Source organism: Vicugna pacos, chromosome 10 (genome assembly GCF_048564905.1).
Source record: "Vicugna pacos chromosome 10, VicPac4, whole genome shotgun sequence".
Taxonomy (NCBI): domain Eukaryota; kingdom Metazoa; phylum Chordata; class Mammalia; order Artiodactyla; family Camelidae; genus Vicugna; species Vicugna pacos.
The window spans coordinates 38,324,312-38,350,609 of record NC_132996.1 but is presented as its reverse complement, the minus strand read 5'-3'; the positions used below and the strand labels follow the sequence as shown (position 1 = coordinate 38,350,609).

General features: G+C 34.2%; 1 protein-coding gene across 32 annotated transcripts in view; it reads left to right on the top strand.

Annotated features, from left to right (window-relative positions):
• The window catches only part of SOX6 (SRY-box transcription factor 6), a 626,002-nt gene that overhangs the window by 461,013 nt on the left and 138,691 nt on the right, over window positions 1-26,298 (top strand). The window lies entirely within an intron of this gene.

Below are 26,298 nucleotides of genomic sequence, written 5' to 3'. Positions count from 1 at the left end.
CTTATCTGCACTGAATCAGTTTTTATGTATATTTTCATTAATCTTCATAAATATGCAACAATGAAGATTTTATCATCATCATTTGACAGTTGCGGAAACTAAGGTTACACATCTACTTAGTTAGAGCCAGGTATCAAACTTAGGTTTCTTCAGTGTCAAAACCTGTGATCTTTCTACTATGCGAAGTTGCCCCCCAGTTACATGAAAGTAAGGAAATAGCAGTACCTAATTAATAGAAAGTACTGACGTAAATCACAAGATAATAATGCTCTTCTTCCTTCTTTTCCTCCCTCCCTTTCTAATTCAAAGAGCTATTAGGCAGGCCAGTTGAGGAAGCGAGTTGAGTTGAGTGGCAGCCGGGTGGGGATTGAAACCCCTGTGAGAAAAGTAGTTTATCAGGGTATGGCTCAATAAGAGTTGGGACCAACTAGATGAAGGCTGCCAAATGGGTAAGTAGCTTGGCAGGGTCAGGAGACTGGTTGGTAATATATAACTTATAGGAGATAGAAAAAAATAAGCATATGTATTTGTACACACATACACATACACACACAAATACAAACATATATACAAATGTGTATATTCATATATAAAACATACATATATGTATGTGTATATATATATATTACAAGAGCTACGTTTCTTATTTAATTAAATTTTTATTAAGGTATAATTTTATGTTAGTTTCAGGTGTACAGCATGATTTAATATTTGTATATACTGCAAAATGATCATCATCCAATAAGTCTTGTTAACGTTCATCACCATACATAGTTATGAAATTTTTTTCTTGTGATGAGAATTTTTAAGATTTACTCTCTTGACACCTTTCAAATATGCAGGACAGTATGATTAATTATAGTCACCATGCTGTACATTACATCCCAATGACTTATTTATTTCTTAACTGGAAGTTTGTAACTTTTGACCTTTTTCACCCATCTCTCCCACTTTCTACCCTCTGCCTCTGACAACCACCAATCTGTTCTCTGTGTCTGTGAGCTTGAGCTTGTTTTCCCTCCATGACTCCACATATAAGTGAGATCATATGGCATTTTTTTCTCTGCCTGACATTTCATTTGGCATTATGCCTTCAAGGTCATCTATGTTGTCATAAATGGCAGAAGTTTCATGGTTGAATAATATTCCACTCTATATATACACATCTTTTATATCCATTCAGTCATCTATGTATACAATGCATTGTTGTTTCCGTATCTTGGATATTGTACATAATGCTGCAGTGAACATGGAGATGCATATATCTTTTACAGTTAGAGTTTTTGTTTTCTTCAGATAAATACCCAGAAGTTGAATTGCTAGATCATATGGTAGTTCTCTTTTTATTTTTTTGAGAAACCTCTGTACTGTTTTCCATAGTAACCGCACCAGTTTACAGTCCCACCAATGGGCCACAAGGGTGAGACATTCTTACCAACATTTATTTCTTGTCTTTTTGATAATAACTATTTTGACAGGTGTGAGGTGATATCTCGTGGTTTTGATTTACATTTCCCTGATGATTAGTGATGGTGAGCATATTTTTATGTCCCTGTTGGCCATCTGTGTGTCTTTGAAAGGTATCAGTTCAGATCCTCTGTTCTTTTTTAAATTATGGCTTTTTTGCTATTGAGTTGTATGAGTTTTTAAAAGTATGTATTTGGTATTAGCTCCTTATCAGATATATGGCTTGCAAATATTTTCTCCAGTTAGGTAGGTTGCCTTTTCATTTTGCTGATGGTTTCTTTTGCTGGGCAGAAGCTTTTTAGTTTGATGTAGTCCCACTTGTTAATTTTTGCTTTTGTTGCCTTTGCTTTTGTTCTCACATACAAAGAGTTATCTCCAGCACTGATGTCAAGGAGCTTACAACTTATGTTTTCTTCTAGGATTTTTATGGTTTTAGGTCTTACATTCAAGTCCTTAATCTATTTTGAGTTAATTTTTGTGTATACTGTAAGATAGTGGTCCAATTTTATTGTTTTGCAGGTAGATGTCCAGTTTTCTCAGCACCATTTATTGAAGAGACTGTCCTTTCTCCATTGTATAATTTTGGCTCCCTTATCAGACATTAATTGGCTGTGTGTGTGTGGATTTATTTCTGGGCTCTCTATTCTGTTCCATTGATCTATGTGTCTGTTTTTATGCCAGTAATGTACTGTTTTGATTGCTGTAGCTTTGCAATATAGTTTGAAATCACAAAGTATGATGCCTTTAGCTTTGTTCTTCTTTCTCAAGATTGTTTTGGCTATTCATGGTCTTTTGTGGTTCCATACAAATTTTAGGATTGTTTGTTCTATTTTTGTGAAAAAAAGCAGTAGAATTTTAGCAGAGTTTTTAATTTTTTTAGAAAAGAGAGTTACAAATACAATAAAGAGGAAGGCAAAAATAGACTATGTGGTGCTGGATTAGAATTGGAAGTTATCAGTGTGATTTCATTTTATATATATATGTATAGATATAGACTTATCTATACCTAGATACATGGATAGAAGTGGATATAGGTGTAAAATGTGTGTGTGTGTTTGTGTGTCTCTCTGTGTGTAACATATACCTAAATATATTTCTAAGGTCTAGGAGCAAAGTGCAAAGTATACCCTGGTAGTAATGAATGCACTTTGCACTCAGATCTGGGCTTCTAAATATTCTCCTGAGTCTAGGTTTGGAGCAGGGAAAATACAGTATAAGAATGGAATGTCTTATTATTTCAGAAAGTAAAAACGGGCTTAAAGAATTATAGAGGCATAATAGAATCCAGCCTGAAGGGGCAACCTGTGTCTATATCTGACACATGGTAAGAATCAAAATTTTAAAAATGCATTTATTTCATTTAGCACAATTAGAATCCACACCGATACATACGAATAAATGAAAAATGAAAGAGAGAAGAGAAAGTTCTCTGTTATAGTAGAGTGCCAACTAACGAATGTACAAGACATTATGGAAATAAAATCACCACTTGGCCACCATCATAGTAATAATGAACTCAGAAGAAATATGAAGAGATGCTAAAACTATTGAATGACAATCAGATGAGGAATAGGATATTTGTATAGTCTTAAAGTGTCTCCCCACACAATACTCAGGAAAATACAGAGGGAAAGTGTAATAATATAGTGGGATACCAGACAGATACCACTTTACTCAGGAGACATTAACAGTGATGGGACAAATTGATATCATAAGCTACCTGATGGGATGCAGTGAGAGGAGCGTAGCATAATTTCTGTGATATTTCTGCCAAAAATGTATAACTTGAATTTAATTATAAGGAAACATCCAAAAAAAAAAAAACCAATTTGGGGACATTCTACAAAATAACTCGCTTGAAATCTTTAATACTGTTTAGGTCATAAAGGTCAATGAGGAACTGAATAACTCTTCCTGACTGAAGGAGACTGACTAGACATGACAACATGTGATCCTGAACTGGATCTTGTTGCTGTAAAGGGTATATTGAGATAGTAAAACTTCCATAGGGTCGTTGAAGGATATATTGCAGTTCTTCTCAACGTTCCAGAATTCTTCCTGTTAATTTGAAATTACTTGAAAATTAAAAAAAAAATAAACTACTTAAAATACAAAAAAAATGAATTAACTTTGATTCAGAGTTCAAGAACAGAAAGTGGTGGTCACTATGATAGTCAGGTAAAAACTGTGATCTCAGTATACTTAGAAAATTCTTACAAGGAATTCTTAAAAAGAACACATTATTGATCCATTTTTATGCCCTTTTCAATTGTATTTGAATGCATTAGCCTTCATGTTTGGAAGAACACTGTAAATGATGAAATATTGGGGTCTAGGCCGTGGTTACTGCTGCTCCTAACAAATATTTTAATCAATATGTTCTTTTTAGCTTCTGAAATCCAGAAATGTCACTGTTGATTTGATTTCAGTGTTGACGGAATAAATTTCTAATAGTATCCTGTCAAGAGATTCATCATCAAGAGATGAACATAGCTTGCTCTTGCACTTTAGAGTATTGAGGTTGGAAGAAATAACTGATTCATTATTTCCATTGTAGCCAAAAAAAAAAAAGGGATCATATCATGTCCAACAATGATGGAGCCAGATTTAAACTTGGATCGATAACTGGATCTTCTTAAATTTTAGAAAGAAAAACATTAATAACCACAGAAAAATTCTGTTTAGTGGTAGTTGCTTGGCTGACTAAATCTTAATCTCCCTTTACATTGAAAGGCACTATGGTAAAAGGCAGCAGAATCACTTGGTTTTGAATCCTAGCTTTGTCAATTTGATAACTCTGTGGTCTTAGTCTTTCTGAATCAATAAAATCGCATAATTATATCTTACTGAACCATGTTGTTGTACACATTACTTGAGATAAACTGTGAAAGTACCTATCATATATTTTCTGGAAAGTAGTAGGTCTTCAAGAAGTCATAAGCCTTATTTCTTACGTATCTTTATTTCTGGAAACAATGCTCTATGTAGAGCGATGATGAAGGCCCAGATAAAACATTTCCTCGCTTACAGATAGGTATCTGTGGTAACTGTAGAGGAAACAATGTACATTTGTATAGTAATTCATATTTTTCAGATAATTTTCACATCTACTGAAGTAGTTTTCACCTTGATTCCTTAAGGTAAGCATTAGAAATGTTATTCCCTTATTTATGTACAAGAAAATCAAGACTTACTGGCTTAAAAGTAAAATAGTGGAAGAACCAGTATTTCAGCCTAGTCTTTTAACACCTAAGTGATGAATTTTTTATTTTCCAGGATTTCTTAACCTTTTAAAACCCGTGTGCCACCTAGATAAGCAAAAAATAACTTTATACAATTCTTTAATGTTACATAAATTTTCAGTTAGGTTAATGTTATGACACAAGAGAAGTAGTTTTATCTTCCAAGATGCCCATTTTAATGTTAAATATTTGCGAGTTTTTCCTAGACAATGTGGCAGTGAGAAAACAAGGTCAGTCACTTCTAACATGAGCCACATTGCCCAGCTTTGTCTTCCTTATTGTAGATACAGTAAAACCAGAGTCGCAAATATATGTGGATGAAATTTGGTTTATGGCATGAGAGTCTGTGCACTTGTATATACTATTTCAAACTTTACCCACCCTTTCTAATAAATTACTTTCTCACTTTATTCTCATTTCCTTACAACGTGGCCCAAGGTACCTTGAAAATTCCCGTATCATTAGGCACATTGGTTAAGAGTAGGACTCTGGAACAAGACTGCTTGGACTTATCAGCTGCCTGAACTTGAGGCAAGCTATTAGGCTTCTCTGTGCCTCGTGTATGAAATGGAGAACGTAACAGTACCTACCCATGAGGATGTCCTGAGAATTAAATGAGTTCCCGTGTAAAGTACTTAGAAAAGTGCCTGGCACGTTGCAAGTGCTATATCAGTGTTGCTGTTGTTACCGGTGGTACTGTTACCATTATTATTATCATCCAAGCAATTACCATAGTGGCTTAAAGCAATATAATAACATGGTAATATTATTGTAATGTCATGAGAATCAAATTAGATTAACATCTGTCATTAGGTCTTCTTTACTATGTACTTTAATTTTTATGCCTGATAAAATAATTCACAATCTCTTATTAACCTTCCTTAGATATATCAGTGAAATATTTTTCTTTATGTTCTGCAAGATCCTTCTTTAATGATTCTTCTTATAAACCTTTATAGAATAAGATAGACACAGCTGTGTACCTACGAGCTTTTTCTCCTATCTACTCTTCACAGATATGCTTTGGGGATTCTCAAGTCATGTGTACACCATCACCCCAAAGCTTATCCTGGGGCAGGATCATCCTTTCCCTCACTGCATAATGAATCTCCAGGATGAGAGAGCATGAGTAATGAAGAACACGCACACACACACACACACACACTTCTGAAATGTTCTCCAAAAATGTACCTCTTTGAGAGATCACTGTAGTGGTTTGAAATGATCACATTTAAATTCAGTGGGTGGTGTCTACTATGTGCTAAGGATTTTACATCATTTTCTCTTCACAATTTTGTGAGGTAGGTATTATTATTATTTTTTTAATAAGGAGAAAAATGAAGTTAAGCAATTTGTTACATTACTGTCTCTGAACTAGATCTTTTAACGTCAATTCACTTATTCCAAAGCTCGTTCTACCATAATACAACTGATTCTAAATGAAGTGATGCACTTTTCATAACTTTTTTGGTTACAATAAAACTTTTAAAGATGATTGAAATCTATTTTTATATCTACTCTTGCTTCGTCTATACATAGGCCATTTTGGGAGATCAGCTTCTGGGACTAAGGAATAGGCTGCTCGAGTTTACAGTGCTCAGTGAATTTGGTGTCCTTGTGGTATGAATTGCTTTTCTGTCCAAGCTAAAAGCAGGTGGGACAAGGCTGTCATTTTGACAATTAGTATAAATGAAACAACAAAAGACCTCCAGGTAACCTGGTAGCTCAGGAGGGCTGCAGTGTGAGCCCAGACTTCCCAGTGAACCCCTTTTTCTATTCAATACTAAATTAGAATTTTACTTTTCCCAAGGATGTTCTTAATACCCCTTACTCACAAAGGAAAGCCCCTTATCATTTTGGGAAGAATTTGGGTTGCAGAAGATACCGGTTTGAATTCTGGTTCTGCCACTCACTCACTAGCTGTAGTGTTGGGTAAATTAATCTTTCTTAATCATAGTTATCTGTAAAATAGAAAATTAATGCATGCTTCATAGTATGGTTTAAAATTTTTCACTTTCGAAAATTGTTTTTGTCCTACTTTATTTATGTATACATTACGTGCAGTAAAATTTAAGTGCTTGGTGAATTCTGGAAATTGTGTACAGCCAAATATAACTTTTTAGCCTTGAAGTTTCTTTGTGTCCCTTTGCAGTCAGATCCCCTCTGTCACACCCTGGATTCATTTATTGATTTGCTTTCTGTCACTATAACTCCTCCTTTTCTAGAATTTCATACAAATGGAATCATACAATACATACTCTTTTATGTTTTATTTTTTTATTTAGCATAATTTTTACATTCTTTCACATTGCTGGGTCTATCAATATTTTGTTTCTTTATATTGCTAAGTAATATTCCATAGAATGGACATATCATGATTTTCTTTTTGCCAGTTAATGGACATTGGATTGACTCCAGTTATTGGATATTGTAAGTAATATTACGAGTATTTATGTCGACATATGTTTTCATTTTTCTTGTATGTATATCTAAGAGTTGATTGGTTGCTGGCCTATATGGAAGTTGCATGTTTAACTTTATAGACAGTGGCTGTATCATTTTTAATTCGCACCAGCGATATGAGAGTCCCAGTTGTTCTGTGTCCTCTTCAACATTTGGTATTGTTAATCTTTTAAATTTTAACAATTCTAGTGGGTATTAGGGGTATCACCTTGTGGCTTTGATATTCATTTCTCTGATGATTGGTGATATTAAGAGTCCTCTCATATATTTAATGGCCATTCATATATTTTTGTGTGTGGCTTGCCTTTTTGTCTTTTTAACTGTGTCTTTGAAAGAGTAAGGTTTGTCATTTAGATGACATTTTTCCTTTTTTTTTTCTTTTCTGGTTCATGTTTTTGTGTTCTGTTTTTAAAATATTTACCTAATACAGTATTACAAAGATTTTGTTCTTATGTTTTCTCCTAGACGTTTTCTAGTTTTAACTGAATACATTTAGGTCTTAATCCATTTTTAGTTAAATTTTGTGTTTGGTGTCAGATAAAGATTTAGATTTATTTTTCCCCACACAAATAATCCATTATTAGCAAAATCTGTTTAAAAGATTTTCCTTTCTCTATTGAATTACTTGGTATCATTGTGGAAATCAAGTGTGGATTTCTTTCCGAACTCCTTATTCTATTTTATTGATTTACACATCTATCCTTACAACAGTCTTACCCAAATATTTTACTGTAGCATTATAGTAAGTCTTCAAATCTTACTATAGTTCTTCAATTTTGTTTTCCCTTTTCAATATTATTTTGGCTATTTTTTCCATAAAAAGTTATAATCGGTTTGACAATATCTTAAGATGTCTTTCTGGAATTTTAATTGAGATTGTGTTGAATCTATAGACTGATTTGGGGTGAACTGCTACCTTAACAGTATTGAGTCTTCCATGAATGTGGTATATTTCTCCATTTTTCCTAGCATTTAAAAATTTCCCTTTGCAATGTTTTATAGCTTTCAGGGTAGAGACTTTGTTTACATTTTTCTAAATATTTTATTTTTTGTGTTAATGTAAATAGAGTTTTAAAAAATGTCTATTCTATTTATTCTAGTGTATCTAGTATATAGAAAGACAAGTGATTTTTTTACATCTTTTTTAACTGAGGTATTAGTTTCAGACATACAATGTAATGATTTGGTATTTGTAAATACTGTGAAAAGATCACCACAATAAATTTGGTTAACATCCATCACAAAACATAGTTACAAGTATTTTTTTTCTTGTGATGGGAACTTTAAAGATCTACTAGCTCAGCAACTTTCCAATAAGCAATACTATGATCACCATGCTGTACATTACTTATTTTATAACTGGACTTACTTATTTTGTAACTGGAAGTTTGTGCCTTTTGACTCTCTTCACCCTTTGTCCACCTCCAACCCCCTACCTCTGACAACCACACATCTTTTTTCTTTTTTCCTTCCTTTCCTTTCCTTTTCTTTCCTTTTCTTTTCTTTTCCTTCCTCCCTCCTCCCTCCCTCCCTTTCTTCCGTTCTTTCTTCCATTCTTTCTCCCTTTCTTTCTCTCTTTCTTTCTTTCTCTTTCTTTCTTTCTTTCTTTCTTTCTTTCTTTCTTTCTTTCTTTCTTTCTTTCTTTCTTTCTTTCTTTCTTTCTTTCTTTCTTTCTTTCTCTCTTTCTTTCTCTCTCTCTCTCTCTCTCTCTCTCTTTCTTTCTTTCTTTCTTTCTTTCCATCCTTCCATCCTTCATTCCATCCTTCCTTCTTTCTTTTTCTCTCTTTGACATTGGCTTATAACAACATATAAGTTTCATGTGTACAACATTATAATTTCACTTCTATATACACTACTACTTGCTCTTCCCCAAAAGTTTAGTTTCTATCCATCACCATACCGTTGATCCTCTTTACCTATTTTTCCCTTTCCTCACCCCCTTTTCCTCTCTGGTAACCACTACTCTGTTCTCAGTATCTATGCGTTTGTTTTGTTTGTTCATTTTTTTTTTAGAATCCCGTATATGAATGAAATCATACAGTATTTGTCTTTCTCTGTCTGACTTCTTTCACGTGGCATAATACCTCGTGGTCCATCCATGTTGTTGCAAATGGCAAGATTTCATCTTTTGGATGGACCTAGAGATTATCATACTGAATAAAGTCAGTCAGTCAGAGAAAGACAACTATCATATAATATCACTTATATGTGGAATCTAAAAAAATGACACAAATGAACTTATTTACAAAACAGAGACTCAAAGACATAGGAAACAAACTTATGGTTACTGGGGGTTAAGTGGGTTAAGAGGGATAAATTGGGAGTTTGGGATTGGCAGATACAAAATAAAATACTATGTACAGAATAGATGAACAATAAGGTCCTATTATATAGCATAGGGAACTATGTTCAATGGCTTATAGTAACCTGTAATGAAAAAGAATACGAAAAAGAATATATATAATAATATATATATAAATATATATATATAACTGAATTACTCTGCTGTACACTAGAAACTAATACAATGCTATAAGTCAACTATACTTCAATAAAAAAGGGAAAAATTAATTTAAAAATATTTTCTCTTTTTTATGGTTGAGTAGTATCCCATTGTATATTTATACCACATCTTCTTTATCCATTCATTCATCAGTAGGCACTTAGGTTGTTTCTTGGCTATTGTAAATAATGCTGCAATAAACATAGGAGCGCATGTATATTTTTAAATTACTTTTTTTATATTCTTCTGATAAACAGAGGTGGAATAGTTGGATCGTATGGTAGTTCTACTCTTAGTTTTTTTGTGAAATCTCTGTATTGTTTTCCATAGTGACTGCACCTATTTACATTCCTACCAACAGTGTATGAGGGTTCCCTTTTCTCCACATTCTTGACAATACTTGTTATTTGTGGTCTTTTTGGTAACTGCCATTCTGATAGGTATGAGGTGATATCTCGCTGATGATGTTGTTGAACATCTTTTCATGTACCTGTTAACCATCTGTATATCTTCTTTGGAAAAATGTCTGTTTATATCCTTTACCCATTTTTTAATCAGATTGTTTTTTCTCGTTGAGTTGTATGAGATCTTTATAGATTTTAGATATTAACCCCTTATCAGGTGTATGATTTGCAAATATCGTCACCCATTTGGTAAATTCTCTTTTCATTTTGTTAATGATTTCCTTTGCTGTGCATAAGATTTTTAGTTTGATGTAGTCTCATTTGTTTATTTTTGCCTTTGTTTCTCTTGCCTGAGGAAATATATCTAGAAAGATATTGCTAAAACTGAGAAAGACAACTGATTTTTCTTATTGACCTTGTATGTTGTGACTTTGCTTAATTTACTTATTAGTTCTGATAGGTTATTTTTTAGATTCTGTAAGATTTTCTATGGTCGTGACCATGTTTTCTGCAGCTAAAAACAATTTCACTTGTTTATTTCCAAACTGTGTTCATTTGGTTTCTTTGCTTATTGCACTGGCTAAGAAATCTACTACAATATTGAATAGAAGTGGTGAGAGTAGACATTTTTGCCTTAGGTAGAAAGCATGGAGAGTTTCACCATTGTTAATGATGTTAGCTGTAGGTTTTTGAAATATACCTTTAATCATATTGAAGACATTCCCTTCAATTCAGGTTTGCTGAAAGTTTTTACCATGAGTACATAATAATTATTTTCAAATGCTTTTTCTGCATCTATTGAAATGATCATGTTTTTGCTACTTTGTTTTCTTATTGTGATGAATTATAATGATTGATTTTCAAGTGCTAAACCAACTTTGCATTCCCAACATAAATTTTACTTGGTTGTGATTTATACTGTTGCACTCCATTTTAGTCAGTATACTTTCATACTTTTTAAAACTAGTACTCCAACTTTTGGAAAAGTAAAACTCAATTTATATTTTGCTAAATGCTGTCTTTGTGTTCTGTATATTGTGAGGAATATGAGAGGTTCTGTTCTCAAAGGACTTTATGGCCTCACTACATTAAAACAAAAGAATAATACATGATTGATTTTAATATTTGTCACAGGCATACAAACTTACATCTTTTACGTGAATGAATTCAGCATCCTAAGGATCATGGAGAATAAAAAACTAAGGCTCACATTGTCAAACTCACTTCTAATTTTTAATGTTAAATTAAAAATTAGTTAGTTGAAATGTTAGCTTTGTGTAGTATTTTCTCCCAGCTTGTAATCCAAAAATCTAAGACTCCTGTGTTTTTCTAGGATGTAGTTTTCCTTTATCGTTTACAGTCTGTTCTAAGAAAGCTTCAAGGGATACAGGGCTTTAGAGCACCACATCTTTAACTAGCTGAGGCATAATACATGATTTGAGTCCCCAATATTTTCTAACAGTAAGGTTTGTTTATTAAAGAAATCCCATGCTGTGACTGAATCAGTCTAATAGAAGCCAAGTTTGAACTTGAACACTCAAATATATGCCCATATATCTTGGGCATATATCATACATAATGATGTGGGGTCTAGACATCTTTCTGGGTTTGTTTATGTCTGTTACGGATTCCCCTCATTATCCATGCTGTTTGAGGGAGACCCAATGGATTCAGCTAGCTTATTGCATACTTTCTTTATTTTAAGACTAACTCAGAGTTCCAAGTGGCCCATATGTTCCAACTTGGAAGATTATTTTCTCACTTTCCTGTTTTATGATGATGATTAAGGAAAAATAAAATAAGATTTTAGGGAATGATGACATATTTGAGACTGGCTAACCATAATCCTTTTGGCCATGCTTCAAATATAGTTTTATAATCTTTATGTTTATTATGCTACTCTTCCTAAAATTTTTTGACAAGTTTGAGTTATAGCATCTGTTTTCTTATTTTTAAACCATATTTTGTACCATCTGTTGTTTCACTATCATTGATTATGATTTTTAGGATTTAGTGAAGGGAGATTAAGACTTGAATCTTTAGTTATTACTAATTTTACAGTTTAGGCATATATGGTATACTTGGAATGCTAGTTAGAGTTGAATAAGTATACCTAAAGAATAGATTTTAGATACAAAATTTTAGAAATTTATTTCTAGTTCCTAGTATTAATTTGGAGCAAATAATTCATGGTCACTTGACTAGCAGATTTATTGTTGTGTTGTTGTTAAAACCTCCCCTCTTGGCATTTGCTTTATAAAATTAGGTGTCTCTGTGCATGATTCCTTAATTAAAAAAAACTACTACTCATATGCTTTATAAGTTGCAAAAGCTATTTTTACATCAAATGAAATTAAGAAATCAAATAACATTATAAGAATTTTCAATAAATATTGAAAGAGGGTCGATTGTCATTAGAATTCATCATTAAGGTATTTTTTGAGGGGGTGATATAGCGCTTGCTATAAATATTCATTATGTTCTTGAATCTAGAGATATTCAGTGATTAGGTGATTTTATGCCTGGTTATGCTGGAAGGAACAAAAGAAACTTTAAAAACTGAAAGCATAAACATAATTGAACCACCCACTTGAAAGAGAGATTGGAATAGATGTTTTCCAGGGGAGAACATGCTTTCTGTGTAAAAAAGGCTAGTGTAACAAGAAGTCATCTATTCTTGATTTCTTTAGACAGCTAGAGCTTTGTGCCTTGTCTAGTTTCTGCGTTTTAAGAGCTTGTTCTGTGTAGCAGAAATAATACAATAAATGGGTTTAACCACATTTGTCTCAGCTAGACAGTCTGCTTTGTCAGAGATTGCTGGTACAACATAAACAAATTATGTGTTTGTAGTGCTTTTCAATGAAAGCCTATCTAACAGAGCTGAGATTGTGTTTCAGCAGCTGTAGATTTAATCTCCTACCTGTCAGTTAAAACAGGCATTTCCTGAGCCAGATAAGGCCTGGTTGTAGAGGATGGAAGTAGTCACAGCTGGACAAAGACCTATTGTTATTGGCTGATAATTTCTATGTAGATTCAACTCCTTATTCTACAATGGAAACTACAATCATAGTATGGTTTTAAAGTAGTTAACCTGACCTTTTACATTGTTAAATTAAGAAGAGTTAAAGAGAATGAAAGCTGGACTTTGTGTCCTTCGTATTTGGAAATTGCCACGTGGAAATAAAAATAAATGTCTTTAGCTTTGATCATCATGATTCTAGGTCACTGTGGATGAGATAATAGGGTTATGGAAAATGCCTGTTCACAGATTTGTAACTACATTTTAAGGAATTCAAGTTGTAATGCAAACTAAAGTCAAAATTAAATCTATGGATAGATACTTTTCCATGTGACTCACATATTATGGGACCTGTCTTTTCCTTTTTTTGTTTTTCTTTGTGGGGATGGGAGTGGGGAGGTCCATTTCTCTCTTTCTTACCCGTAGAAATTTATAAAGTTAAGTTGAACTGTCTTGAAATTGGTCAAGTTGGTTTGGAGAAAATGTCTATCTTTACATGTGGTTAAATTATTACAGTATTATTCTGAGTCCCATGTCTCCCAAGTCATGAATGGCTAATAGTAGGGCACTCTCATAGGCTAGGCCTTGCATGTGTACTAACTTGGTCAGCAACCTGACTCCACAGCTTTTCAAGTTTGTTTAAATTTAAATTTAAAGTAGTTCTTGGGTTCTCAAATTTCAAAATGAATATATGCATTTTAATTGAAGTTTTATAGTTAAATTTTTAAGTAAAGTCTATAGCAATTTTTATCTTGCAAGGAGCTTTTTACTTATAAAATTTGATCTTCATGAAATCTTTGTGAGATTAAATACAACACTAGATTTCGAAGTTTACATTTGCTGAAATGTAGGGGACAGAGTGGGCAGTAATCAAGTTGAAATTATTGGTATAAAAGACAGCACTAATTTTTTTAAAAGCCCACAATATCCTTGCTTGCTGGCTTGCTTTTCCCTTCTTCTTTTGCTTCTTTACTTTCTTTATCTTTCCTTTCATACCTTTTTTTCCCTTTCCTCTCATATCTCTTTCCTTTCCTTCCCTTTCCTTTTCTCTTCACTTTTCTTATCTTTTCCTTCCTTAACACCTTGTGATTAGGACAAATCTGTCTTAATACCACTTTTTTTTTGGTGGTACAGAAGATTGGCTAAGATTTTATATTGTACCTACTTTTAAATCTAGGACATACAATGCTCCTGCATCCTCTTTTTTTGTCCAACATTAAGAATTGTCATCAAGGCTATGTAATACTGTGTTTTAGATGGAGTAGGGTAAAACATTACTGTATTAAAATAGAGGATAAGGAGTATTAGAATTTCTTTAGATTTCTTTCTTTTAAGAATGTGTAGAAAAGTCAGTGTATTCATTTTCCATTTTATACCTGTTTTTTTTTTCTATTAATCTGACTGGATCATTTCATTTCATTTTGGGCTTGAGTTTCTATTCTTTTTCAGCTATAATTGCCTGAGTTATTCCTAATCACTCTTAAATAATGCATTGGCCCATTGTTCTTTGTAACAGCAAAGAATATTATTTGAGGTGAATTGCTGTAACATCTGACTCTGTGTTGTAAATTCCATTTCATTTGGCAAATGCCACATTAGTCTTAGCTACCAAAGACACACACACACACACACACACACACACACACACACACGAGAAGTTTAATTTAACTAGTGTTTTGAGCCAATTTGTATATATTAAATTTTCTACTCTTGTGGTCTTTACTTATAGTTGATTTTTTTCTCTTAGGAAAGTTGATAGGTAGCTTGAATTATTTTAAATGTTCCTATTCTTCCCACACAGAGTCTGAATTAAGGATTTACATTTTTAGTTTTTGTCAGTAAGTTTCTCGACTGCTTAAAATTTTATTCAGACGTAATGTTTGGGGAAAGAATTACAGTGATGCAGGAGTAGTCACGTAGATTTTAATTTCTTATATGCCTCTCTCCCATAGGCATGTAAAAATACAAGTATTTTAAAGTGATATGTCTCTTGTCTCCTATGAAATCACTGGACAGGTCTGTTTTAGTCAGTCAGTCAATCAGTTAATTAATCAGTCAGATAATTGCCTTTTGCCTTTCATATTTGGAGGCACTGTCCTAGTAGCATATTAAGAATCTATCTGCAAGATGTTTTCCTTCTGCTTGAGCAGAGAGGATATATAAGATGGAAAAAGTCCACCGTTATCCCCACTTCGGACTACTGAAGTCGTTTCTGAACTGGTCTCTCTGCTTTCATTCTTTTCCTAATATAGTCAGTTTTTCTCACAGCAACCGGAGTGTTCTTTATAAACCTAAATCAGACCTCATGCAACTTTATGTCATTTAACCCTGTGCTGTGTTATCTCCTCAGAGAAGCCTTTTTTGACCATCCCAATCCAGTATAGTCCTCTCACTCTCTCCCCACTACCTCTTACTTCCCACCCTCTACCCTTCATACTCTACCTCAGTCTTACTTTATTTTCCTTTATAGTATCTATTATCAACTGGCATTTATCATATTTGTATATGTATTTGCTCATGAGTGTGTGACATATATATATATATATGCATTCGTATGTCATCTGTCTTCCCTAGGAGGTAATGGTAGGGAATTTTGTCTACTTCCAAGTCCCCAGTGCCTAGAATAGTGCCAAATATTGAACTGAAAACCATTAAATAATTCGACACAGTATATGCAGTGTAAATTTTGACAGAGAGAAAGAAAGTTATACTCAGGGAATTTTCATGGAGGAGTTTGAGCTGAACCTTAAAGGTAGATCAGATTTGGGACAGCAAAGAGGAGAGGAAAGATCATTCTCTACTGTAAGTGAGAAAAGTGTCATGTACGAGACTTAGAAGCTATTGAAAGCAAGAGGGAAAAAATGGTAAAGGGTAGTAGGAAAGAGATTTGAGAGGTGCATTAAGAATACCATGTGGAATGATTTCAATTCCAGTTCAGGCTAGGGAGTTTGGACTTCACCTTCTTTAATAAGAATATTTCTTTGTTGCATCTAAGTTATTTAATATGGACACAGTACTAAATAAAACACACAAAAAATAAAACTGCTCTTTGCTCTTTTGAATCAGAATGTTAGCTTGTCCTTATATCAGCTTCAGTGTTGACAGACTTGTGCATTTAGTTGGGATAGCATGTAGTGTGTGTGAGTGTGTGTGTGTGTTTAAGTGAGCACGCTAAGGGTGGGGTGGGAGTTGTCAGTTACATTGCAAAATGACATTGAAGTTGCAAGTCATTAACTTTTTGTTCTAAAAAGATTAGAGTATGATAAAGACTCAAAACCAGAAGGCTATTTGATTTGTGGCTATAGCCACTATTTATGCCTTTACTCAGAGTTTATGTCTTATAAAGATCACCTCACTTTACCTCTCTACACCCTGCCCCTCTGTACATATTACAGGCGTTGTCTCTCATTGATATTTCCAGGGAGGGGCATCTTGTCGTGGCTGAGCCCCAGCTGTCAATAGCTTTGACATCTTATTTATGTTCTGTTCAGAGTTCTCACAATTATGTTTCTTAGCCCTTCTAGCTTAGATGAAACTGTTTCTGTTCTCCATGATAGGTGATGCTTAAATGTTTTCCTGTCATTCATTCTACATTGCATAACCAGCCCATTGTGATAAAACAAACATTAAAAAAATTATTTTGGAAAACTGTACTCCTGGCTCTTATGATGAGAACAGCTTATCATTTCTGTCAGTAAGGATTATAATTGATGATGATGACATTATTAAAGAAGCTTAGAGGCACCTCTAAATTATACTATAGAAGAATTTCAGCAGATGCACAGGAGAGTTTAGTCATTAAAAATAACCTTCAAATAAATGAATAAAATCAAATTTTATATTTTCTTACCAACCAGTGGACCTCAAAGTCAGACCGTGGCATGCCAAAAGAAAAGATCGCTTTTAATGAAGTATGTTTGGAGCAGAAGTGTATTTCTGTTACCTCGATTTGAGGATTGCAAATGATAAAAGGACTCTGAATTGATTCAGGAGATTTAAAAATCACAAAAATTATTGTAGCTTAGTTTTTAAATAATGGAGAATGAAAGTTCTTTAATGCATTTTGTTAGAAATATGTGTTGAATCCCTACTCTGTGCAAGAGAGGGACTTTTACTAAACCCTGGGGAAATGCAAAATCCTCGCCTTTAAGTTGCTTGTGCATAATTTTAACAAAACCTGTAGTTTAAGATGTAAACCTGCATTTCTGGAGGAGGAATTTAATAATTGAACTCTGGTCATTGCTAACAGAATAAGGTTGTGTAAAATACTTCAGGGGTAAAAGCCAGATTGCCTTCATTACGGGTCAAAAGTTTATGAAAGGTTTATATCTGAATGTGATTGTTACAAAGAGAGGAATGCCACATTCTTCATGAATGTTACCATATTTATTTGACATTTATACAGAATTTGAAAAAAATCAATTCCCATATTGGCAAAAGACTTTGATCATTGTGTATTTAATGGGGTTTTCATTTGAGAACAACAATCATTAGTCTCTAATACGTTTCATACTTCTGTGGAAATAAGACAGGGTGGAATAAGAAACATTCATCTTCACTAGTCTTTGGAAATATCTAAAGTAATTGACTAGCTCAGTCTTCTGTGATGGCCTGGTGACCACTAACTGTGACTATTTGCATAATAGTCAACTCTTCACTTCTGTAGTGATAACTGTTTGTATCTGATTAAAATTAAGACTCTTTTAGTTCTCTTGACTTTTCCAGAAGTTGCAGAAATTGAGATTTGCTGTTCTGCTTTAACCAAACAAATGCACACATGGGGATAACAATATGCTGAGTTTATGCAGATTTTACAGCACGAATCTGAATAAAATACCCACTAATAGATCCTTAAGGAGTAATAAACACACATGAATTTTCCTTAGTTGCACTTTAAAGTGATTTTAACATACTACTAGACCTTAACAATAATATTTAATTGACAAGATTATGCATTTGTATGGATTGAAAGGTGGTAGATATCTAATTCCAAATGAATCATAAATTTTACTTTTGCATAACATGTTTTATTAATTTCTTTATGGCCAGGATATTCTGCTTCCCTCCTGGTGAGAGTTTCTTAAAACATAGTAAGATAATTTAAACACATTTAATTAACATCTATCATCCATTTTATAAAGTAATCTGACTTTTGTCCTCATAAATACTTTCAAAATTTTTCTTGGTTTTAGACCATAGGAAGACTACGGAAAGATATCTAATGGAATTTTGTTGTAATTTATTTTCCTTTTTAAGCAAATCTTTCCTTTCTCTATTGACCCTATTCCAAAGTATGCTGACAAACTGGATGATTTATACTACTATATAAGTGAAAACAAACAGTATTACTACCTGATAAAATAAAGCTATAGACTTCTCCAAGGTATCTTTATATTCCCAGTGCTTTAGCACAGTATCATGCAGATAGTACTTGGCGCTCAGTAAAGGGCTATTGAATAGTTGAATGAAGACAGGCACTACTGACTTCCCTTTACCCAGTAACATGTTTCTTGGGAACCTAAGAGGTCATTTTCTATGTGTGAAACTCTTTATTTCAGGGGGGACGAATAAGTAAGAGATGCTAGGAATTTTCATTCCATTAATGCTAAATCTGTATTTTTTTCTTTGAAAATTCAATATTTAAACAGAAAACGTACAAGTGAATGAGAGTGTAATGATGTTTGACTACTGATGATCCTGGTAGATTAATGAGATATTTGCCCATTTTAGAAAATACAAATAGAGCAGAGTATATACAGTATGCTGAGAATATAGAAAGGTGCTAACACAAAGGACAGGATTGGCTCTTTCAGGGTTTTTAATACTTCTCTCTGAGTATATACCTAATGAAGATTTTTAAAATGTGTGCCATTGACTTGATAAATGGAATCACTGCTCTAACTCTCAATGATCATTCTCTCCTGTGTAACCAAGGAGGGGAGCTGGAAAATGCTAAACTGTGAAATGAATTTAGAATATCTATCTTCAAGACCAACCTATAGAAGAGTTGCTTTGTTTGCATGTCTTACTCTTGATAGTGAGGGTGGGGACCTAGTGAAGCTAGGTGCAAGATGTATCTCTTCCATTTTTCCTATGAATATCTCAGGTATTTTATTAGATATATTTAATAGTGTTAATTAGTAAAGGTGAGTAAACTACTGAAGCTGTTTTTTATTTTTTCTTTAAATTCACTTTTTGTTTAACTGTAATACACGTAAGAAAAATATATATTACAAGTGTAATGTTAGCTCTTAATGTTCAGACTAAAACATATGACTTTGGAAGACTAAAGCCTGAGATTTTAAAAGGATGCCTTTAAACTGTAGTATCTTGAGTTTGTGCTACTTTTCAGGGGTTTTCTTGGCCCTTTTGTGAAGAGTTTGAAAAGAGTGGTGGCAGTTGTATGCAAAATTCTAGGAAGAAATTGCATTATATTAAAGATGAATGTTAACAATGGTAACAAAGTGTTTTGTATATTATCCTTGTGGGATTTTGAGAGAGAGAAAGAGAGAGATACAGAAAGAAAGGAAGAAAACATCTTGCCTTCAACAAACAAACAAAAACAAACAAAGCAGGATCTTCTTACATTATTTGTGTTGTTTATCCATTGGATATTGGTGGGAAACATCTGGGAAGATGGGACTCTGTGTTCCCAAATACTCTAGAAAATTCGTGTCCCGGAATTGCTCCTGATAAAATTTCAATTTTATTATTCTCCTGCTAAAGCTAGTTGGATTCCTACAAGTGAGGATTTACTATCCTCTATTAGTTGTAGCAGCCAGAGATTTGCTAAATAAGACAAGTCAAAAGCAAACAAAGTGATATCAAGATTTATTTAAAAGTCATTCTTAATAAGAGTTCTCTTCTATATGAGAATGACTACAGTTCAACACCTTTTGCAGTTACATTAACAATACTACCCTGTGGAAATTGGTGCTCAGAAAACCAGTTCTTAGGGCCTCGGTTCTCACATTGATTAGCTGACACAAAATGCCTACTGTATTCTTAGCCCTGTCATAAGAGCAGTGGGACATAAAGAAATATAAGTGTCCCAGGCCATTCAGGACACTTAGTTTACCTGGTGAAAGTTAATTAATTAAAACAATTAGCGAATAGTCAGGTAGGCGTGTATACTATGAGACTCCTTTGTGTACTTCACACTATGGTCAATCAAGAGACGTTCAGTATGTTACCACTGCATTATGCTTTTTAAGGCAGGGCAAAGCAGAATCTTAACACTTCACACAGATTTTAACAAAAAAAGTTTTGAAACTAAAGGGTTTGTGTTAAGGCACCAATTTATCATATCAAATGAGACCCTTTCCCTCCTGACTCTCCAGAACTAACTGAGATCTGGCATGCATTTTGGGGGCAGCGAGAAGACACTCCTCCGTGACTTTGAAGGCTTTTTATGTAAGGTTCTCGGGCTTTTATTTCTTTCACTCTAGACATCGCAGCTTTTATAGTAACACTATGCAAATGACTTAGCTATTCTTTGCAATAAAGAATATGGCCTTTAAGGAAATCTATCCCCCACCCCCCTTTCTGTCTGTCTCTATTCCCTGCCTCACCCTCTTTGATGGCTCTTCCTCTCTCTCTGTATTTTCTATTTCTGTCTTTCCCTCCCTCTGTCGTGATTTACAAACGTTGGAAACATTCCTTCCAACAGATTAAAGAAGCTTTCTCCAATTAAATCACATGAGGAATGATTCTTTAGAAATAAAGCATTAAAAAGATCTTCATTTGCTCACTGTCTTTAACTCAGTTATAGACACTAATATGTTCATGATTTTCAATACAAATACTTATTTCCTATCACTAAGAAAAGTTAAATAATCTTCGTGAATGAGAGAATGAGCCCCCCTGAGTGTCACTCTGTTTGCATATTAGCACGTAGCCAGGTCTCTGCCAAGTTGCTCTCTGACTGACTGCTGCAGATGCTCTTTCTCAAGTACTCTGAGTCATATCTTTAGTGCAAGTCTTCAGGGACAAACAATAGCACCTGTTCCTCACAAGACATCAGGCCAGTTAGCCCATTCATGTATCTTTAATGAAGCTCTGGGGCAGATGGCAAAAAATGGCATCATCAACAACTTAGCACAGAGAAAACAAAGGGCATAAGTGTTGGTGCAACAACAATGCTATTTTACGAATAGGGAGAGACAGAACCTAAGTGTTTCACATGCATCTGCTGCTGTCTTGATTATCTGAAAAACATGAGGAACACCCTAGCAATTAAAATTTCTGGGCACGTAGCCTATTTGATCAAGAATGTGTTCCCCACCCTCTGCAAAGGAGAAATGCTTTGGTCCAGGATTGTGGCAGTTTAGAGTTAATGGAAGGTTGTGCTCTGGGGCATACAGTTTGCCTCTTTCCTGATGCACTGACTAGGCTTCACCTATGAGGGAGTTCCTGGTTTCTTGTTAGCCGTTCAGGTTACACACCCAGCCAGGTAGTGCTGACTTCCAGACTTCCAACGCAATTAGAAACAATGCAGTTGCATGCTCAGAGATTATTTTTGGCCACAGTTAAGTTTTACTCTTTGTATTAACAAAATCAGTTTTACTTCTACCTATGGGATAATTAAAGTATCTCTGAATTTGGACTGAGGGGAAGCTACACTTCCAAGAAAAAAGATGCTATTTGAAATCTTGATAAGTTCATAGAAAAGACATGTGGAGGCTGGTCACTCTTTGATGGTGTGAGGGGATTCTATTATTTCTTATTCTTTAGTAAAATACTTTTGGAGGTTGCTGTTTACAATGTGACTGCCTTTCCTGGCACGTCACCAAATGGGAAAATAAGATGATGGGAAGGAAGAGGAAAGGCAGGCTTACATTCTTCAGAGCAGGGTGGGGCTTTTCTGTATCTTCAAAATTCTTTATCTGCCCTGAGCACTGACACACAGTGCAGTAAAGTTAATTCACAACTTCCATAGAAGGAAAACATTTTGGATGCTTATGAGATACTTGTGTGGCCACCAGGCCCTCTTTCTTTATCTCTCTCCCCTACCTTGTCTTTGCTTTCCATTTTTGTCTCATCTTCAACCAATACTCTTCTAGTAAGTAAAGTTAAATGGGAAGCTATGAAAGGAGGAAATTGTTGCTTTAATTCGTGATTTCCATTCACATTATTTGCACTGGGTCATACTGGTAGCTTTGTATGAAAGATGGTAGTTGAAAGTTTTCATAGACCTTATTTACTCTTGCTAGTTTTTAACACACGTAATTCCTTTAAAATGGTATCTGACTGGTGAAATACGAATAAGATTGTTGGATTGTATCAGTATCAACGTCCTGGTTGTGACATTGTACTATAGTTTTTCAAGATGTTACCATTGGGGGAAACTGAATAAAGGGTACATGGGATCTCTCTGTATTATTTATTACAAGTGCATTTAGATTTACAATTATATTTATAAAACTTTCAATCACATAATTGTTATCACAAAGAATTATATTCCTTATCTCATTTAGGTCTGTTTAGCAAAAGATGACTTTATGCTTAATATGATGCAGTACTTCAAAGTATAGACTTTGAGCCTAACATACTTGGCCTTGAATCTTGGCTCTGCCACTTTTTAATTGACCAAGTTACCTAACTTCTCATGGTTTTGTCTCTTTCATTAAATAAATGAGGACAGTAACAGTAGGTACCTCATGGAGTTTTGAGGATTAAATGAGATAGAGCATGTAAAGTACTTTCCCAGTGCTCAACATACAGGAAATACTAGAAAATATTAGCTGCTGTGATGATGATGATCATCATCATTACCTCTGTTATTACTTCTGTAATTGGAGCTTTTCATCATCTCTCAGCCTAGATTCTAATTGGCTACAGGATATTTTGGCTTGTCTTTAATAAAGGGCATTTTCAATTTTCACATCATTATATTATTTGAAATAAGTTAAGGGCATTTTTATCATTTGAAACTAAATGATCATAGCTAATGAGCTAATTGGAATTAATGGCAATACATTTGAGATCAAACTGTTCTGGGTACAAAATAAGAGTGAAGGAACAGGCTGAAACTGAACAATATAATATCCATACTCCAGTCACCTTCAGTGACAAACCTTTGAAATGTAAAATTATTTTCAGTTGTATACCTCCAGATTTTCTCTAGCCAAAGAATGTGCACACATGATTTCTCTCTTTTCTATCACTGAAGTCTATGTTATATAATGGAAAAGACACTGGAGGGTGATTGGCAGTCCTGAACCCTAGATCCAGCTCTGTTATATGAAGTGTGACCTCAAGCGTGTATCTTTTACCTTGTCTAGCAGCTTGTTTCCCCATGAGTAAATTGTGAGGTTTGAACTGAATTAGTGGTTCTCAGAGAATGGTCCCCGGACCAGCAGCACTAACTAGCTTCACCTGGGAACTTGTTAGAACAGGTACACTCTCAGGTTTCCACCTCGGATCTATTCATTTGGAGGCTCTGAAAGTGGGGTTGAGCAATTTTGTTATAACAAGCACGCCAGTTAATTTTGAAGTACACTAAAGCTTGAGAGGCACTGCTCTGGATTAAATTTTAATCTAAATTTTAGATTGTTGGACTCAACCCCCAGAGTTTCTGATTCATAGATCTGGAGTGTGGAGTCTGATAATTTGCTTTTATAAAGTCCTCAGTTACTGATGCTGCTGGTCAGGTACCACATCTTGAGAACTACTAGGTTAGATAAACTCTAAGCTCCATTTCAACTCTATGATTCCATCATTACCGTTGTTTTCACAATGTCTTCTATCCCCCTCATTATTTACACTTTGTTCCTCAATGTATTGAAACTGCCTCAGCTAATAGCTTTGAAACTTTCTAAAATATCCTACCTTGTAGAAGGAGATGGACAGAAAGGAACTTCCCTAAATTCTTACAACTTATGTTAATATGAAACACCTACAGCTCTTTGGCATTAAAAATGACTATAGATGGTTTATTTATCTCATGTATATAGCTACTTACAAAGGAAATATCTTCAGACAATAAGATTCAATAATTAAGGTCAGATGCCTAATTGCCATTGATCCCCTTATGTTGTCTCAAGATCTGAAGAAGTTGGGGACTCATATAAAAATAAAACTGTGTTTTCATTCTAAGATGCAATTTAATGAATAACACTAAAGATCCTAAATTATATCTTCAAAAGAGGCTTGCAATTCCACTTCTTTTTCTTGGTTTTCTAGATATTTGAGATGGGATAGTGCTCAGTGATGCATGGTATCTGCTAAGAATATGAGAAGCCTCTGCCTGCCAAACTGAATTATTTGGTTGGCTCATATTTTCTCTTTTGAAGTAGAGTTTTGGGTTAAGATCCGCTGTTTCTTGTTTAATCAGTAATTAATAATTTTCTAGTACTGAATATGCAAACTATATAGGAAAAAAACAAGGATCTAACATTTACTGAATGCCTATTATATGTCAGTCACTGCGCCACAAGTGTTACTTTTCTTGCCTGTTTAATCCTCACAACAATTGTGTTAAAGTCATATCTTTAGCTTTGTTTTTCACATGAGAAAATAGACTCAGAAAGGTTAAGTAACTGCTCAAGATCACACAGCTAAGGCAATGGCAGTGTATAGATTTAAGCTCAGATTTGTTTGAGCAAAGCCTTTGTAGGCGTAGTAATTTCTGAATAAGTATGTGCTGAATGAATGAGTAAAGGAATAACTATATATGACATTATTGTCCTAATGTTGACTTTTAAACAATCAGAGAATTATGAAGTTGAGGAGGCTCTATAGGTCATTATCTAATCAGGGTTTTAGTTACTCATATCCTTTCAAGTGTCTCTAACAACACATGAGTATATAGCCTTTACTTGACCAACTCTAGGGAAATGGTGCACACAACCAACCTCTTTAATCAGAATGCTTGTTAAATAACTCATTATTAGAAAATTCTTTGCATTAAACTTCCCTGAAAGCTCTTAATTTTTTAGCCTAGTTCTGGTCTTTGTAACTGCTCAGACTTAATCTAGTTCTTCTTTTATACATCATTCTTTGAAATATTTGAAGATAATCATATATCTTCTCTCTTCCAAGCAAAATAGCTCCCATTTTTTCAGCTACTTCTCAAATCCATAACATGTAATAATAACTTAATAAATGTTTGTTAAATGAAAGAAGGAAAGAATACATAAATTTGATACCCAGACATCTCACTTTCTTGTTTCCTTTCTTTGGAGAGTGAGGTGTCTGTGCTGTGCTCTAGGTATACACTGGGACCATATTTCTAGAAGTAAATGAAGTGATTTCCTTTGATATACTCTTGTACTGAACAATAGTCACTCAAAAAATATTATGTTTTATTTTTTGACATAGAACCATGCCCTCATTTTCGACATCTCAGGTTTGGATCAGGTCACAACAAGCTGGAGTTGAACAGCAAACCTAGTGCTTTGCTTCAGGGTTAAAGGCAAGACCTGGGCACTAGGGGATCAGCTCCAATTTAAGCAAGCTAAGTTTGTACTCTAATGTACAAAACTTGGGCTTACCTCAGCTAAAGTGGAAGAAATAGCTGCCCAAAGCTAGTTTCTTTCACGCCCCACTGGCAAGGTAGTAATTGCACAAAGACCTTTTTATTATAAGTTGATTTTCCTGAGAAATGAATTCAGAAAAATACTGTAAAGTGTTTATTTTTTGCTTGCCCTTTATTAACCCACATCTTAGGGCTTCCCTAGAGAGAAACTGTTGGTAAATGAAACCTCTTAGACCTACACAGAAGCATTTTTGCACTATGTCCCTGGCTGTGAAGGGAACAGGGACAGGACAAGGCAAGTTGGTGCTATTTAAACAGGGTCAACAGCCAGTATATGGAATTTTGCCTAAAGAAAAGATTTAGGAATTTAAACGGGGGAAGGGTTTAGAGTTGATAGAATTATTGGTAAAGGTTTGTATCTTAATTGAGATATAATGCAGCTCTTTTAGGCCAAAGATCCAGTTTGAACTTAACGACTATTTCTCTTAGTACATCCTAATTTTGATCTTTAAATAACAAAAGTCGTATAGTTTAATTTATAAAACTATGCCCTAAAAGCCAGTACAAAACCTTCTTGTGATGCTGTTCTGGAATCAGAACAGCATGCGTAGAGTAAAGGAAGGAGCTAGGAAATTAAAATGTGATTTTCACAGGCGTGATTCTGCCATAGTTCTTATTTTCTTTATATGGAATACAAATACTGATATAGAGTGAAGATTTTC